The 18,702-nt window shown below is 54.3% G+C and overlaps 1 long non-coding RNA gene across 7 annotated transcripts; it reads left to right on the top strand.

Annotated features, from left to right (window-relative positions):
• Positions 1 to 463: 463 nt before the first annotated feature.
• Positions 464 to 18,401, top strand: LOC109782885 (uncharacterized). 7 transcript variants are annotated; one of them, XR_012181545.1, is made up of 6 exons: positions 465 to 1,636; positions 1,759 to 1,948; positions 2,044 to 2,189; positions 2,295 to 2,360; positions 2,439 to 2,557; positions 2,745 to 3,008. It is a non-coding gene; the product is annotated as an uncharacterized lncRNA (long non-coding RNA). The 7 variants fall into 7 exon arrangements; XR_012181542.1 differs by adding an exon at positions 17,718 to 18,401 and having other exon boundaries at positions 467 to 1,948; positions 2,745 to 2,867; XR_012181541.1 differs by having other exon boundaries at positions 760 to 1,235; positions 1,317 to 1,948.
• The last annotated feature ends 301 nt before the right edge of the window (positions 18,402 to 18,702 follow it).

Below are 18,702 nucleotides of genomic sequence, written 5' to 3'. Positions count from 1 at the left end.
TGGCCACTTATACATCCTAAACATATCTATATTTTTTGTTTGTTTCATGTTATATTTATATTATAATGACATAGTATTGACATAAATTTTATTATTTTTCTGAACTACCATATTAATTCAATAACGAGTGCTAGACACTATTTTTTTTGGCTATTTTTGGACTTTTCAGAATTATCAATTTTCAGGATACAAGAAAAATAAAAAAATATGTCAGAAGGTTTCAGGAAGAAACGATCTCGGAGGGACTACTAGTACACAACAGTGCTATTTAACACCCCCCCCCCCCCTATCACTCACTTTAGAGAAAAAGCATGTGTGAATCGCACTGCACACAATATATAAATAGAATCGTGTGTCAAAACGGAAACATATGCGAAGGTAAAATCATCACAAACACATATTCCGGACAAACCTGTGCGAAATATTGCACACATTTTGGGCAAATGAATTGTGTGCAATAAATTTTGTATCCCACACCTTACATAACTTGTGTCCGACGTCTTACATACGTTTTGGTAACTTAAATTGTGTGCGACGAGTAAATCCACCGCACACGATTCTATTTTGCAAACTCTGTGCGAGTAGAGACATATAGATCAGAACTCTCCCGTATAAAAGAGATATATCTTTTCCTAATAATAAAGCGATTAATGCTTCTGCCCGCCTGCTCACCGTCATCGCGCTTTTGCTAAAAAAGACCCTGTGTTGTTTAGTATTCAACCCGCAGTCCTCGATCAGTAAAGAAAAAAACGTTTCGCGACGGACGGAAGAAATAGAAGACCCACCTATCCCATCGTCTTCCTGCTCCGACTCCAGGCCACGAGCTGCTCCCCACCAATGGCTCCGCCCCGCGCCTCCTCGCGGCTATGCCGCCGGCGATGTGCGCCGCCCCCGGCCGCGCGTCGCTTTCCTCTTCCCGGCAACGCGCCGCTCGCCTCGTCCCGCCCACATGCCCCAGCGACTCCTCCCTGCTCCACTCCCGACGAGTCGCGCTGCCCCTGGTCACGTTGGGACATGGGATAGGTGGGGAGGGTTGGAGTTAAACTCCATATCCCTGGCCACGTTTTCTAATCCGCAACAGCAGTGAACAACGATTTCAAGAAGCGGGCGGCCGGGCGGACGGCTCGGCTGAGGCGGCAGCCGCGGCCGGACTCCTCTGCAGCCTTAGGGTGGCGGCAGCTCGCCGCCTTAAATCCAGGAGGGGGCGACCTGGACCACGCGCACGTCCTCCAGGGGTACGTAATCGTCCAAATCTCGCGTTGTTTATTTTGGGCTCGATGCTTGCTGGTTTGATTTGGGGTTGGCATCCATTCCAGGTGAGTTGGAATAAGATTTACATGTGCAATGACCTAGGATTATGCAGATAATGGAATTTGAGTTGGTGCGGAACATGCACTGTAATGAAGGATGCTAACTTATTGTCCTGAGGAGAGCTGCTGCTACCATTGACCGGAATGAAGACAAAGGATCAATTTAGGTGGTGAATGGAAGACTTAATTCGAGCAACCTGTATAGAGCCAAAGAACAACGACAGTAAGAAGCAGATTTCCTGTTCGTTTACATGGGGCACTTCCTCGCTAGCCTTGAACAAGATTTCATCTGTTTTGTCAGACCAAAAGCTGTAGAAAGAACTCCGGTAATCTGTCAAAGCTTACTTGGCCTGAAACTATTTATTTTGTCTTTATCTTCGCAGGATGAAGGATTTAGCTTCTTCTTTGCCTTTTTATTTTTTCCCATGTATCATGTTACTCGTCAAAGCGAAGCAATCAAAAAACTCCAGCAACATACACTGAAATTGTCACTTTTAAAAAGGAACGGGCAGAACCTATGGCGTGGCTTGGTGGGTGCGGACGTCAAATTGACCATTAATTATCACCCAGCACCTCGATCCAGATTTCTTTCATGGAAAATTGAAAGCCTGTCATGTGTACCTCTAATGCAGAAATAGGCAAGCACACGAGAAGAATTGATCACCGCTATTAAAATGGTCAAATGGACTGGACTGACACGCTTACGCTGCAAATGGTCTGTGGCTTGTAACAGGGCACGAATCTTGGCGGGGCTCAACGCACGGGATAACCGAGGGTCGGGACTCCCGGGTGCTACCACGCCTTTCCGTTTTCACATATATTTCTCTAGCAAAGTGCAGCTGGGAGCGGTGTATAGAATGTTCAGTTTTGCATGTTCTGGTAAGTAACTTGGATGCTACACATGTGGACAACGACTTGCTTCACTTTTATCAGTCTGACTAAACAGGTGCCATTAACTCCTACAATGGCATGTTTTTTCCTAAGATGCCAGATAGTGTTCAGCTTAAAGAGATGGCTATGAGGTGCGTGCAAGTACAAGCGTGAAATGAGGTACCCCTATCTTACACCTTTTTTCTCATAAAAAACGGTACATGCTTCTCTTCATTTCGTTTTCTTTTCTATGTGCAGGGTCAATTTGTTATTCGCCAAAGTGATATGAAAACGAAGATCCTGTAACTGAAGTTGCATCCTCAGTCCTACATAACACATCCTTTTTCGCAGAATAAATGGTCACAACTTCTTCATATGTGTGTAATTAAATCTCAAGTTTCATGCTCTGAATTATGAAACAAATTTATGTTAAACATGACTAGATTTCTTCTGGTTGTATTGAATATTGATGTATCACAAAATATCCAGTTATCAAACATGTGCATGTAGGTAAAATATTTCTATTCATTTTGGTTAAATATTAATTAATGTGTTTTTCTCTAGATATAGGCAGTGTTGCTGGAGGAATGGCAAGATGCCCAGTCAGATGACCTAGGTCTGTGGCAAGTTGGTGGACCTCGACTACAGGAACATCACCGAGGCAATCACCGAGGCAATCGATAGTAGGTTGGTCAATTGCTAACACAACATGTTTTGAATTGTAAAATTAAGTTTGTTCTTTTGTTTATTTTTTCTGATTGAAAGTGCCAGTTGGTGTTGTTGTATAAAATATTTTGAATTACAAAATTAATTCTCCGGTTACACGCATGGGATTGTTTCTTCAACTTTTCCGCAGGTCACTGACTTAGCCACGCCACCAGGCAACTGTTCTATACATAGTAAGAGAGAGAGAGAGAGACAAAATATATGTGATTCATGGATGGATGGAGACCAGGTTGGCCCATCCAAGTTGCACAACTCCAGTTGAGCTGCTTTCTCCGGCCCAAGGTCCCAGCGGTGCAGCCATTCTATAATCAATCTTTCACGTTCACTCACCAATTTAATAATCCCACTTCACTCTCTTACACACAATTATGTCAGTTTATATATGTCTGCTCTTTCGAACCAATAAGCTGTCTTAGAAACCAATAAAGACATAGTGAGGTGTGGCTTCTATTTATCCCTAAGGGGGAGACCCAAATAGATATTGGTTGATTGACGTGCCTCCGATAATTAACCTCTACAATATGTGATGGGCTAATTATGCATGGTGGATAATTAAAGTAGGATTGGGTGCCTGTAATGGCCAACGAAAGAAATACTCAATTAATGTAGGGCGTAGGCATCGAGGGTCGAGATAGAGAAACATGCGAAGGAAATGTTGATGGCAGAAGTTTTTTTTTCCCAGTACAACGCACGGGCATATTTGCTAGTAGAGAACTAAGAAATTGTTGGTCGTTTATAGTAGGTCTGTTGCATTTTGTCAAAAGAAAAGGGCTAGTAATCTGCGCCGGTGCGCCGGCCCAAACTTTGGGCCGGTCCAACCTTGGTCGTCAGATGTGATGCATAGAAACCGTTAGATTGAAGCATCTCGTCCCCACTCCCGCATCCCTTGCGCTCAGGACTCTCTCTTCCCCCACCTTATCATTAGTCAACGCAGACCCCACAACGCACTGTCCCAGGCCACCGCTCGTCGCTGGAACAAGACGCCATCCATGGCGTCGCCCGTTTCCCCTACAACCGCATCTGCCCCCAACTCGAATCGCCGGCGAGCCTACTCGTAGCGTTGCTCGAAGTGTTGCCGAAAAAGATCCTCGCAGCAGCACATCCACCCGTAGAGTCTACATCCACCTCTGCTAGCCATAGGGTGACGCCTCGTCGCAGCTTCATCCAACGAGGCTACTCGCAGCGGCAAGGTCGCGCGTCATCTCTGGCGCCGGTGGGTGCCGCTTGCAACACGTCGTGCTCCTCGTCTCCATCATTTGCATGTGGTGGATCCAGCAAACACTGTCGGCGTTCTGGGAACCGGGGTACCCAGACTTGCCTGCCTGCGGCCCACGGCGTGGCTCCATCGACGGCCTGGTACGGCCCATCCTCAGCACCAACCACACAAGACCCTCGCGAGGCGGAGGATGCCAAGACCTCTGGAAGGAGTGGCCTCCTTAGGCTGGCTCCTGAGGAGCGGAGTTCCCTATGCAGGCGCCCACCTCGTGAGGCTAGGATGATGCAAACCATGACCACCAAGGCCAAGCAGGCGCCAGCGGGCGCAGTACAGCAGGTTTCCTCTTTGGTGCTAAAGAGGCAAGCGCAGGCGCGGAGTACCGAGTAATCAACCAAAGGTTTCCATTTCCGTGCTTCAAGACCAAGACCGCCAGGGCAGCAGGATGGAGGTCATCGCCGAGCCCACTATGACGTCACGGCCAGAAGCCTTGCACGCGAAGACCACCTTTCGTCAGGATAAGTTGTACTAGTTGTCTCCCTTCGAATTTGGCTGTTGTGGGATCCCTTCTCGCCTTCATTTTGGGGGAAGAGGACCAAGGCCACTATAAATATAACCTAGCCACCACCATAGAGGGGGGAATCATTCAGGCCGTCCGCACCCTCACCAGCTCACGCAAGCACAAGAACACACCTCCTGAGGTTGTTCTTCCTCTATACCAGTTCATCCTCATCCCACCTCGAGGCTAATCCACCACAAAGCAGGAGTAGGGTATTACACTGCAAGGTGGCCTGAACATGGGTAAATTGCTATGTCCCTTTCCATTCCAGTTCATCGAGCTAGGCCGTGAGATCGATGGGTTGGCAGACTGAGGAGGTTGAGTTCTTCCACGCACCCCAGAGTTCGAATCTATCTAGGTTCCGTGGAGCCCTGAATTCGACATTTGGCGCGCCAGGTAGGGGTGCGTCGGAGCCTCTCTTCCGCCGGTCAATCCGCCACCGTTCTGTCGTCCTCATGGCTGTTGCTCGTCGAGTTCGTGCTAAGCGCCGGGCTGCCCTTGCCGCCCGCATTGCCCAGACAGCGCCTGCAGGCGACGGCGCCCCCCATCGTTCCCCATCGCCTGCAGAAAACGATGCGACGGGCCCCACGGCCCATGAGCAACAGGCTTCGTCGCTGCAGCCTTCTGTGCGGCGTGATGGGCGCACCGCCACTCCGTCGCTAACCCCGGCGGCCCCTTTGTCCTCCCATGCTCGTCGCGGGCCGGTGAATGCGCAGGCTGCGTTGCTCATGGCACGCGAGCTTCTGCGCTATCGCCCGACCGATGACCTCTACGAGGACTGGCTGGACCGCATCACCGAGCTCGTCAGCTCCCCTGGAGAGGCCCCTGCACCGCCCGCTCGTTGCCTCCCCCGCTGCCTCTTGAGGGTGACGTGGCCCAAGATGCGCCTCCTCCACCTCCCAGGCAAGATGCCGTCCTCGAGCCAAGGCGTGAGCCCCCCCGGCGTGGCCCGCCGTGCGGGGTGCTGGCGCGCGACGAAGAGAGCTGCCAGGTGGTGCGGCAGCCCCAAGGAGAAGCGTGTGCGCTCCCAGCACCGCCACGTCAAGACCGCGTGCCGCCCGAGGCGGCGGTGCGCGAGCACCAAGATCAGGTTCCACCTCCACGATAGGCTCTGGTGAGTGCGGCAGGCTGCCCTGCGTTCACCCCGGAGTTGCGCTGCGTCGTCTGGCCAGGGAAGTTCAAGCCGGACCTGCCTCCGCGCTATGGCGGCACCCCCGACCCTGCCGAGTTCCTCCAGCTCTACGAGCTGACCATCAAGGCAGCCAACGGCGACGAGAAGGTCATGGCAAACTGGTTTCCCATGGCCCTCAAGGATGGCGCGCGCTCGTGGCTCCCGAACCTCCCTGCGGGATCGATCTCTTCCTGGGATGAGATGCACGAGCGTTTCATTGCTAACTTCCAGGGCACTCGCAACCACGCACCTGCTGCGGGTGACCTGCGGTGCATCAAGCAGCAGCCAGGGGAGACCTTGCACAAATACATCCAGCGCTTCATCAACGTTCGCCTCAAGATTCCCAAGGTGTCGAATGAGACCATCATTTCGGTGTTCACCGATGGCGTCCAGGGCGTCAAGATGAAGGAATAGCTTGCCATACACGAGGACCTGTGCTCGGCCTTGGAGATGTTCAACATGGCAACCAGGTGTGCGAGGGCCAAGGAAGGTCGCCTCTCCCTCCTTGAGCTTCCGGAGACCGGCCCAGAAGATAAGAAGGCAAAGGCAAAGGAGATGAAGCGCAAGGGTCCAGTTGTGCTCGCGGCTGAACCTGAGATGAAGCGCGGCTGCGACCACCCAGAGTCATCCAAAGGCAGCCGCCCATTCTGCATCTTCCACAGCGTGCACAGCCACAACGCCAACGACTGCCAAGAGCTCAGGGCCAAATGCGACGGGTGCCTCGGTCGCCACCTAGAGCGCAACGACCGAGGCTATGGCCATGGAGGAGGCCGAGGTGGAGGACGTTGGGACAACCACGACCCCCGCCAGGACTGGCGCGATCAGCCTCGTGAGGACCGCTGGTAGGGCCAGCCTCGCGAGGGCGCCTCGAGGGATCAACCTCGTGAGGACTGTCTCAGGGAAATACTGGCCTTCCTTCGCTGCCGCCGCCACCAAGGAGGAATGACGACCACCACCAAGATGATGGGGCTAGGGGCTTCCAAGAGCCTCATGCCATCGCTTGCATCCTAGGCGGCACTCAGGCCCCTGCCTCCCATCGCATCTTCAAGCAGTTCGCTCGCGAGGTGAACGCGACCCTCCCCAAGCTCGAGGCAACATGTCCGCTCAGGTGGTCCAAATATGCCATCACCTTCGACTCTACTGACCAGCTCAAGTGCGCGGCCACCGCCGGCGCGCTCCCAATGCTCTGCTCGCCTACCATCAGCAACGTCCTCGTCACCAAGACAATCATCAATGGCGGCACGAGACTCAATGTCCTCTCCGTCGAGACGTTCGACAGGCTCTAGGTGCCGTACGACCAGCTTCGGCCTACCAAGCCTTTCTCAGGAGTGGCCGACGGCTCCACCACCCTGATAGGGCAGATCTGCCTCCCTGTCACCTTCGGCAAGCGCGACAACTAATGCACTGAGCTCATCGACTTGGACGTCGTCCACATTCGCCTCCTGTACAACGCCATCCTTGGGTACCCGGCCTCGGCCAAGTTCATGGCCATGACTCACCATGGCTACAATGTCGTCAAGATGCCGGGAAGCGGAGGCATAATCACGGTCGCCTGCGACGAAAAGGATGTGGTGTGCTCCCTCGAGCGCGCCTACCAGGCTGCACCGGTTGAGAACCCAGATGACGAGGGCCCCGCCTATCCTCCTGAGGTCATCCCCAAGAAGAAGAAGCAGCTGCTCCGCCAAGGACCTCAGGAGGACGGGGCATCTGACAATCATGCTTCAGGACCCACGCCCATGGACGGGGCGCCTTCCTCTCTCACATAGGAAGGCGCGCCCGGCGCCCCTCTCAGGCTGGGCTCAGGGGCTCTCCTCTGGAGGGCCTCAGACCTGGCCGGTGCCACAAGGGAGGCATTCGGGCACCATGTGGAGGCATGCTTCAATGTGCGCTTCCGCGAAGAGAGTGCGGGGCGCGTGGCGCCAGGTGCTCAGGAGTTCATCACCAAGGCCATCAAGGAGCTTCAAGAGGTAAGAGCCATGCGAGGCGAGCATCACCCTGCACTCCCCAGCGTAGCTCCCGCCCCTGACGAGGGCAGCGAGCTGCGCGCCTGCGTCAACATCCCAAGGCTCAATAGGGCCGCATCTCAGGAGCTCTTCTGGCCGTCCCACGTTGGCCGGTGCGAGGACCCCCTCACAGCTACGTTCGCATGCCTCTCGGCCTGGTGAACAGGGCTACCGCGCATCAGCGCTACATGTGGGGCGTCCTGGCTGCTCACGAGGCCAGACACCTGGCGATTCTATCGGAGGAGGCGCTGGACCCTCGCAAGCCTCTCGAGCCTCCGGAGCCTCATGAGGCTCAGGACCTGGGCGACTCATGAGGAGTGACTTCTGCAGCACGCGCCTTCATCTACTCCAACACTTCTTCAGCGACGGTGCCAGGTGATACTTTTTGGTTTGTTCAGTTGGGGGCGCCCCTCGGGCTGCATCATCCCCAGGCCACCAGGGTTAGTCCCATGGCTACACCATTTCTTTTTATGTATTTCGGACCAGTATGCTTGCCTGTGTTATCATGGTTATTGGCGTAATATCTGTTGTCCCGTTATCTATGGAGTTGCCCTTCGCGGCCTCCGCGCGTTGCTAACCCGTCTTTTGCTCATTCCGTAGTGGGGGCTGCTGGCACGACGCCTGTGCTCGGGTCCGTCCCTGCAGCGCTGATAAATCTGAGAGATCGAGCTTTGACTTGTGGCTTGCCCTGCGCACGTCACCTCACCAGGTCCTCAGTGCCTTCATCTTCTTGCGGAAAGATCAACAGCAGGACATCAAGCACGGTTACATGCCAGGTTCTCTCCTTCCGACTAACTCGCAGGGACCTCTAGAGTCGGGATCATGGGCGGCCTCCTCAGCACCTCGAGTCGCGGCCCATTCAAGCCATTCAAGGCCAGCCGCTCCTCTTTCATGCAAATCGCTTGCACGTTAAAGGGGGAGCCCCTGAGCATCCCGCCTCAGGGACGCCTATTGGCTCTCGAGCCCTCACCCCCTGGCCTTGACAACGGCATCGCGACCTGGCATACCAGAGGCGACTGAGCCTCGCTCGAGGGCCGGGACCTAAGGACGTAGAGCATTAGACGAGCGGGAAAGAGGGGATCAGCGTGAGCCCTGCCTGAGAACACCACCACCAGGACGCGGTTGGGCATCGCGCCACGACTATCCTCGCAGCAAAGGAACCATCACGGACTCACCAAGATAAGTCACTACCTACGCATTGGCATAAACCTCACGACTCAGAACTTTGGCTCTCGCGACCCCGCTCGGGCAAGGACATTTCCCTTTCGGTCTTCAGGGAGCCGCTTGCGCACTAAAGGGGACCCCCTGAGCATCGCGCCTCAGGGGCTCTTACCGGACCTCGGGCCGCTCACCTCCTGGCCTTGACCATGGCATCGCGACCTGGCATGCCAGTGACGGCTGAAGCCTGCCGGGGGACTGGGTCCTGTCGGCGTAGAGCACTAAGCTACCGCGATAGCGAAAGAGAGCACCGTGCCGAGGCGGGATACACAACCACAATACTAAACCAAGTATAATAGCATTAAGACAAAAGCATTACAGTTTTTATATACCCCCACGAGGCTCGTCATGATTTGATTCCGCGCAGGAAAAGCAAAAGAAGTGACCCAGAAGAACCCCGGCCTCAGCGACATCACCGACGGCGCTGGGTCGACGTCGCTGCCGTGCTCCGGGCACGACGAGAGCTCGGCGGCTCATAGCTGTCGTCATCGCTGGACTCCGGAGAATCATTGGACTCCGGGGAGTCATCGCTGTTGCTGGAAGAACTGATGGCAAGGCCAAGGGCAAGTTCAGCGCCCCTGGCCTTGCCGCGTTGGCCGCCTCTTCCGGAACAGCACTCCAGGCGCCGACCGTCCCCGCCAAAGACCTTGAAGAAGAGCGTCGAAGCCCCGTCGTATTCGAAGTGGATGGCGGGTAGCAGGCACGGGCGATCTAGCCCCATCCACGGGTCATGAAGACATCGCCTGGGGGACGACCTCGACCTCCGCCTCAGTAGCTTGGCTGCAGCACCCGGCGTGTTGCAGCCACAACTCGGCGGGCCCCCTCGGCAGTATCTCCTCTGCCAAGAACCGCGGGAGCCGAATCCATGTGCGCGGCGGCATTGCCGCCCACACCACAAACTCGCGCGTTGTGCCTTCGGCATGGGTGCGTGAGCCGGGCGGCCGTGCAGCCACCGCTTGTCCTCCTTCGCGACCCCGATCCTCGCGACGCTGGGCATCCACCCCAAGCACAGGGCTCTGCGCGCGGGCATACACAGGGAGCGGGAAGCCCAGCGGAGGCCGCTCGTGCCAAGGCCGCGTCACCCTGCGTTCTTCGCCGACGTCACGGGAGTGGCCAAGCCTCTTCTTCGGCGGAAGCGGCCCGGTTTCCTCCCGAGTGGACTTCCCCTTCTCCGCCGCAGAAAACCTCCTCATTGGCGCCATGGATGCTTCGACGAGATGGCGAGGCAAGAAAGAAGAGGAAGGAGCAAGAAGCGAGAAGACGGACATGAGCAGGGGGCTCCGCCCCTCCCCCATTTATAGCCGGAGGAAGGCCAACCGCCGGCCTCCATGATCCCCAGTAATGATGATATTTTCTACATGCAGCAGCCTGTTGTCAAGTCGAGCGGTTGCCGAGGCAGCGTGGGGAAGCGGAGACGCCCACGTCCCATCAAAGCGCCAAGTGTCGACCGGGTCCGTAGGCGGTTGGGGCCCGCGGCGCTTCGCCCTTGCCCTTTGGCTTCGCCGCGAAGCCAAGTCCGAGCGCGCCTTGGGCCCGGGGGCTACTGTCGGCGTTCTGGGAACTGGGGTACCTAGACTTTGCCTGCCTGTGGCCCACGGCGTGGCTCCATCGATGGCCTGGTATGGCCCATCCTCAGCACCAACCACACAAGACCCTCATGAGGGGCCAGGCCTCGCGAGGCGGACGACGCCAAGACCTCCAAGTGGAGTGGCCTCCTTAGGCTGGCTCCTGAGGAGCGGAGTTCCCTATGCAGGTGCCCACCTCGTGAGGCTAAGATGAAGCAAGCCATGACAGCCAAGGCCAGGTAGGCGCCAGCGGGCGCAGTACAGCAGGTTTCCTCTTTGGTGCTAAAGAGGCAAGCGCAGGCGCGGAGTCCCGAGGAATCAGCCAAAGGTTTCCATTTCCATGCTACAAGACCAAGACCGCCAGGACAGCAGGACGGAGGTCATCGCCGAGCCCACCACGACATCACGACCAGAAGCTTTGCACGCGAAGACCACCTTTCGTCACGATAAGATGTACTAGTTGTCTCCCTTCGAATTTGGTCACTGTGGGATCCCTTCCCGCCTTTATTTTGGGGGAAGAGGACCAAGGCCACTATAAATATAGCCTAGCCACCACCATAGAGGGGGGGATCATTCAGACCGTCCACACCCTCACCAGCTTACGCAAGCACAGGAACACACCTCCTAAGGTTGTTCTTCCTCGGTACCAGTTCATCCTCAGCCCACCTCGAGGCTAATCCACCACAAAGCAGGAGTAGGGTATTACACCGCAAGGTGGCCCGAATCTGGGTAAACTGCTGTGTCTCTTTCCATTCCAGTTCATCTAGCTAGGCCGTGAGATCGACGGGTTGGCAGACTAGGGAGGTTGAGTTCTTCGCACACACCCCAGAGTTCGAATCTATCTTGGGTCTGCGGAGCCCTGAATCCAACAAACACCATCACCGGTTGTAGCATTCTCCATCACTGTTGTAGCAAAATCAAAGGACGGTCCAACAGACAGATCGTCGGTTCTAGCAAATTCCAATGCCGGTTCTAGCAAAACTTGTCACTGGATCCAGCAAAAAAATCTGATAAATCTCGCAGCAAAGATCACAACTTACGCGGATTCCCCAACAAAATCACACAACGGTTCCAGCAAAAACTATAGTTGGTTCCAGCAGAAATCCAATGAATGTCGCAGAAAAGATCACAAGTTACGAGGGTTCCGCAACAAATTCAGACAACGGTTCTAGCAAAAGTTGTAGCTGGTTCCAGCAAAAATTGTAGCAGGTTCCACCAAAAATTTGATGAATGTCACAGAAAAGATCAACACTTACGTGGGTTCCCAAACAAATTTAGACAACGATTCGAACAAATTTCATTCTCAGTTCCAGCAAAAAATTTAGTTAGTTCCAGCAAAAATGTGGCTACATAATAATGACAGCAGGCACGTGATCCACAGCAGGCACGTGATCCCCAGCAAAATAATACACTGGTTCCAGCAAAAATCATTGCGGGTCCCAGCAAACAGTCTGGCAGGTTGAAGCAGAGGTACTGGCTGGGCATGAAAAGAGAGCGTGCCTCATCTTCCCCGAGGGCATTCCTTCCGGCAAGGCAGAACCGGCAGCAGACCCATGGATCAACCGTCGGGGTGCGGGGGAGTGCATGACACCCTCTGTACATGCAGCAGTTAGAGGGTAGCTTCGAAACAGGAGAAGGGGAGAGATGCTTGCATCAATGGGGGAGGGAGGTCTCACGGCAGTAGGCGGTCGGACCGTCAACAACGGCAAGCTCTGCATGCGGTGGTGAGGGGAAAGGCAATGGACACCATGGCTAGAGCAGAAAAAAGAAAACAGTAGAGGAGAAGAATAGATGAGAGGATAAGGGATGGAGGGTTGGCCTACTAGCAGCAACAGGAAACCGAGTGCGCGGGTGCGACCGGCCGAAGCTTCTGTCGGTGCCCCGGCGTGAAACGTTTTTCAAAGAAAAAACATTGTTGCATTGTTTTGTGTGTAGAAAAATACTAATACTGATGCATATCCAGAAAATTTCAGGGATATATCTCTACTATCTAAAGAATACATAAGGTTCTATTTATGCCCGAACGGACCGCGTTCTGCCTGCCCTTCGTCTGTCTCACGTACACATGGTTTCCTCCGAGTCCGACACCCCACGTCAATCACGCACGCCTCCCTCTGTACCATGATCTCTTTCCAAAAAAATCGCCATGTACAACCCACCTCCACGCTCGCACCGTCAATCCGCCTCCGCATGCATCTCCTTAGCCATGCTTGGTCTGATCTACACCTGAATTCGCAGCCGCGGTAAGCATCCTCCACAACTGTGATGTGTGTTGAGATACTCATGATCGCATGTACACTAGGCAATTAGGATCTTGTTTTATTGTTTCCTAGTCTACGGATATCTCCCGATCATTTCTATGTATAGAGGATACGGTTGAGATATTCCTGCCCTTGTATTCTATATATGCTATGGCATACGATCCACGCAAATATTCACAATCCACATGGTATCAGATACCGCTTAACTTACCTACCCTAACGCTTCTGCCGCCGCCGCACCTGCGCCGCGACTACCTAGCCACCGCCGCCGCCACAGTCCCTCCTGCCACTGCACCCCATCCCGGCCGCCGCCGCCCACCCTACCCTCTCCCTCTACCCGAGCCACCCGTAACCCCCTCCTCCCATCGCCACCATGTCGTTCGCCTGCTACGCCTCCTCCTCCCCCATGTCCGCCACCACAAACCACTCGAACCCGTTCGCCGGCCCCGACCCTATTCCCGCCGAAGACATCCGCAACATTCATATCCTCGCCCGTGTGCCCATCCTTCTCTCCCAGGAGGATTCCTCTTATTACGCATGGAAGACTTACTTTCATCTTGTCTTCTGTGAGTTCCATCTCCAGGAGCACGTCGACGGCACCATTGACGCCAAGGCCATGGCATTCGACGCCGAGTGGTCGGTCGTCAAGGCAACTCTCATCCGCTGGTTTTTCTTAACCATCTCCAAGGACTTGTTTTACACAGTGGTGCAGGATGATGATGATGTGTGTTCGTCTAGATGAAGCTCAATGGCATCTTCACCGACAACCGGCTCTAGCGGCTCGTCTTCCTTCAGCAAGAATTCTTTGGGTGCCATCAAAATAATTCCTCCACGGATGACTTTTGCATGCACCTAAAGCGTCTTTGCGACGAGCTCCGCGACATCGGTGAGAAAGTCTCCGATGATCTTCTTCTCAGCACCCTCGTCGCCGGCCTCAACGAGGAGTTCACTCACGCGGCTGCCAACCTCACGCTGATCCCCAACCTGACCTTTCCCAAGGTCATCGCTTATTTTTGTTTGGAGGAACGCAGGATGAAGAAGATGAGGGCACAGGCTGTCCACACCATCCTCGCCGCCAGCACGTTCGCGCGATGCGCCTCCCCAACAGCAGCCGGCGGCGCCGTTCCAGCCGCCCTCGCCGGTCCTGCCGCCCTTCCCGTTCCCTCAATAGGGAGCACCGGCGCCTGCTGCTCCCACCGAACGCGGCGGCCGCCGCGGCAAAGGGGGCCACAAGGGCCAGCAGTGGGCGGCCAACCCCAGCGGACCACCCCAGGTCCCTCAGCAGCAGCAGCCGGTGGCGCCATGGGCCTATGAGCACAATCCTTGGACCGGCATAGCCCACGCCTACTCTATGCCAATCCCCCGCCCGACCGCCCCTGGCATCTTGGGCCCTCGACCGGCGTCGCACCAAGCCTACCACGCCATCCCGCAACCACCTGCGGCGTTCGCGGCGTTCCTGCAGCATGGGGTGTACCCAGCCTACCCGCCGCTGTCGACGCCTGCCCCGCAGCAATGGTTTCTACAACACGGCACCCGCCCCACTGCCTTGGGATCCGGCCCTCCTTGCCGTGCTGCAGTCAGCCCCTACACCCAACACTTATACCGGTGGTGGCGATTGGTTCATGGACTTCGGGACAACCGCCCACATGTCTTCTAACCTGGGTAACCTAATTTCTTCCTTTCCCACCAACACCTCCACTTGCATTACTCTCGGTGATGGTTCCTCTCTTCCCATTACACATATTGGTTCTACCTCTTTTCCATCATCTAGTACACCTATCAACATGTCTAATATCTTAGTTTCTCCTGACTTAATAAAAAATCTAGTCTCTGTTCGCCGTCTTACTCGTGAAAATCCAATTACTGTTGAATTTGACGGTTGTGGTTTTTCTGTGAAGGACGCTCGGTCCTGGATGGTTCTTCATCGATGTGACAGCCCCATTGAACTCTACCCGGTCCACCCACCATCCTCCATCAACGTCGCCCCCGTCGCCCTCTATGCCATGTGGACCTCTGGCACGCTCGTCTGGGTCATCCCAATCACGCCACACTTCCTCATATTCTTCGTAGTTTTTCTTTCACTTGTAATAAGGTCGATGACCATACTTGTCATGTTTGTCGTGTTGGCAAACACGTGCGTTTTCCCTTTAGTGACTCTACCACTATTGCTTCATATCCCTTTCAGTTGATAAATTGTGATGTTTGGACATCGCCCATTGCAAGCAACTCTCGGTATCTTTATTATCTTGTCATATTAGATGATTTTACGCATTATGTGTGGACTTTCCCTCTTCGCCAGATGTTCTCTCAACACTTCCATCCTTTTACTCATTCTTGCGTTTCAAACGGACAATGGGAAAGAGTTTGATAGTCTCGCCGTTTGCAACATCCTTGCCACACATGGTACTGTTTTTCGTCTAACATGCCCTTACACCTCGCAGCAAAATGGGCGGGCGGAGCGTGTCCTTCACACTCTCAATGACTGTGTTTGTACCCTCCTGTTCCATGCCAACATCCCGCCACGGTTCTAGCCCGATGCTCTCGCCACGGCATCCCTTCTTGTCAACATCCGGCCATGCCACGTTCGCTGGAACTATGCGCCACATCAGTTGCTCTATGGCACTCCTCCATCATATGATGATCTTTGCATCTTCGGTTGCCTCTGTTATCCTAGCACCGTTTCCACTCCCCCCACAAGCTTGCTCCGCGTTCCCTCGCATGCATCTTTCTTGGGTACCCATCCAACACCAAGGGCTACCGGTGCTACGACCCATGTTTCTCATCGGGTGATCACTTCGAGGCATGTTTACTTTGACAAAAAAGTGTTTCCGTTTCAGCAGGTACCTCCCGCGGACACACCGACTTTGTCGACCCCACCTCTCCTTAGCGGGCCTCCCACTGGCGGGCCTCCTCCAATGCAGCCACCCTCCCACGACGGCCTTCCCGCGCCCGTCCCCATCTGCTTCCTCCGGAGACTCTGCGGGCATCCAGAGTGCCTCGGGCGTCTAGGTACCGGGCGGCTCCGCAGGCTCGTCCTCCTCTGCGGCCTCGGGGTCAGGCTCCTAGGATTCGCCCTCGCCAGCGGCCGCCCCAGCCTCGCCACCTGTGGCCCCGGACCCCCGTGCTCCTTCACAGGACCCGCCGGGGTCTACCCCACTGGATGCACTTCCGGCGTCACCGAACAAGGCCCTCGTTGATGCGCCTCCGCTCCACATCATGATGCAGTCGTGCACGGATGCCCTTCGGCCGAGTACCCACTATCCGTTCGAGTAGTCCTTGCGTGCGGCCTCGGCCTCCTCACCGTCGCCGGTTCCGTCGTCAGCCCGGGCCGCTCTTCGTGGCCCTAACTGGCTTGCCGCCATGCAGGAGGAGTTTGATGCACTACAACACAACCGCATGTGGCAGCTTGTCCCACCTTCCCGCCATGCCAACATCATCAGAGGGAAGTGGGTCTTCCAGCACAAGACGCGTCCCGACGGTACCCTTGAGCGATACATGGCTCGTTGGGTGGTTCGTGGTTTCCTGCAACGGGGCAGAGTCGACTTCACCGACACCTTCGTTCCGGTCGTCAAGCCGGGCACAATTCGCACCGTCCTTTAGCTTGCGGTGTCTCATGCCTGGCTGGTTCATCAGCTGGATGTCTCCAACGCCTTCCTCCACGTCCATCTCGCCGAACAGGTGTATTGCCAGCAGCCACTGGTTTTGTTGACGCCGCACATCCTGATCATGTGTGTCTGCGCTCTCGGTCCCTCTACGGACTGAAGCAGGCGCCGAGAGCTTGGTACCAGCGTATCGCCGCTTTTCTTCAGCAGTTAGGCTTCCGAGCTACTCGCTCCGATGCCTCCCTGTTTTTGTAACATCATGGCCCTGCGACCGCCTATCTCCTACTCTACGTCGACGACATCATCTTCACAGCTTCTTCGGTTCAGCTTCTTGACCAGCTTAGTGCTTGTCTCAGCACCGAATTTGCTATGAAGGACTTGGGGCCTCTTCACTACGTCCTCGGCATCGAGGTCACTCGGCGCCCCGATGGGTCTTTCCTTCATCAACAGAAGTACGCACATGAGCTTCTTGAGCGCACCGGCATGCTTAATTGCAAGCCCGTCGCCACTCTTGTTGACACGAAGGCCAAAACTCTCCGCGCTTGAAGGTTCTCCTGCACCGGATGGTCCATTCTACCAGTCTATCATCAGCGCCCTACAGTACTTAACCCTCACCCAACCGGATTTGCAGTATGCAGTACAACAGGTGTGCTTACACATGCATGCTCCCCGTGACAGTCACTGGAACCTGGTGAAGTGGATTCTGCGTTACATCCGCGGAACCATGTCCCTTGGGCTCACTTGACAGCATCCTCCTCCACCGACATGGTCGCTTACTCTATTATTGAATGGGTTGGCTGGCTGGACACACGTCAATCCACCTCCGAATATTGCATTCACTTGGGGCCATCCCTCATCTCTTGGTCATCGAAACGACATCCTACGGTCTCTCGTTCCAGTGCTGAGGCAGAGTACAGGGCCATGGACAACGCCGTTGCTGAGTGTTCTTGGTTACGGCAACTTCTTCAGGAGCTCCATCATGACGTTTCACGTGCCACACTTGTGTACTATGACAACGTCTCGGCTGTTTACCTCTCCACCAACCCCGTTCATCATCTCCGCATGAAGCATATTGAGCTGGACATACACTTCGTGCGTGAGCAGGTGGCTCTGATACGTCCATTTTGCATCATGTTTTCCTACTGTTATTTATAATGTTTTTATGTATAATAACGCTTTTTGGAGTAATTCTAATGCCTTTTCTCTCATAATATGCAAGGTTCACACAAAGAAGGAGAATACCGGTAGCTGGAATTCTGGACCTGAAAAACCTACGTCAAGCTGCCTATTCTGCACAACTCCAAATGAGCTGAAACTTCGCGGAGAATATTTATGGAATATATAAGAACTATTGGAGCAAATAAGTACAGAGGGGGCCCATCAGGTGGGCACAACCCACCTGGGCGCACCAGGGAGCCCAGGCGCACCGTGGTGGGTTGTGCCCTCCTCGGCCCACCTCCGGTGCCCCTCTTCTGGTATATAAGTCATTTTGACCCGGAAGCAATAAAGGGGAGGACTTTCGGAACAAAGCGCCGCCATCTCAAGGCGGAACTTGGGCAGGAGCACTTTTGCCCTTCGGTAGAGCGATTCCGCTGGGGGAACTTCCCTCCCGGAGGGGGAAATCATTGTCATTGTCATCACCAACAACTCACCCATCTTGGGGAGGGCAATCTCCCTCAACATCTTCAATAGCACCATCTCCTGTCAAATCCTACTTCATCTCTTGTGTTCAATCTTTGTACCGGAACCTTAGATTGGTGCTTGTGGGTGACTACTAGTGTTGATTACATCTTGTAGTTGATTACTATATGGTTTATTCGGTGGAAGATTATATGTTCAGATCCATTATGCTATTTAATACCCCTCTGATCTTGAGCATGATTATCATTTGTGAGTAGTTACTTTTGTTCTTGAGGTCACGGGAGAAATCTTGTTGCAAGTAATCATGTGAACTTGATATGTGTTCGATATTCTGATGGTATGTCTGTTGTGATTCCCTTAGTGGTGTCATGTGAATGTCGACTACATGACACTTCACCATATTTGGGCCTAAGGGAATTCACTGTGGAGTAGTTATTAGATGATGGGTTGCGAGAGTGACAGAAGCTTGAACCCTAGTTTATGCGCTATCCCGTAAGGGACTGATTTGGATCCAAAAGTTTAATGCTATGGTTAGATTTATTCTTAATACTTTTCTCGTAGTT

Source organism: Aegilops tauschii, chromosome 4 (genome assembly GCF_002575655.3).
Source record: "Aegilops tauschii subsp. strangulata cultivar AL8/78 chromosome 4, Aet v6.0, whole genome shotgun sequence".
NCBI classification, from domain to species: Eukaryota; Viridiplantae; Streptophyta; class Magnoliopsida; order Poales; family Poaceae; genus Aegilops; species Aegilops tauschii.
The sequence above is the reverse complement of the archived record's forward strand: the minus strand, read 5'-3'. Positions and strand labels throughout refer to the sequence as shown.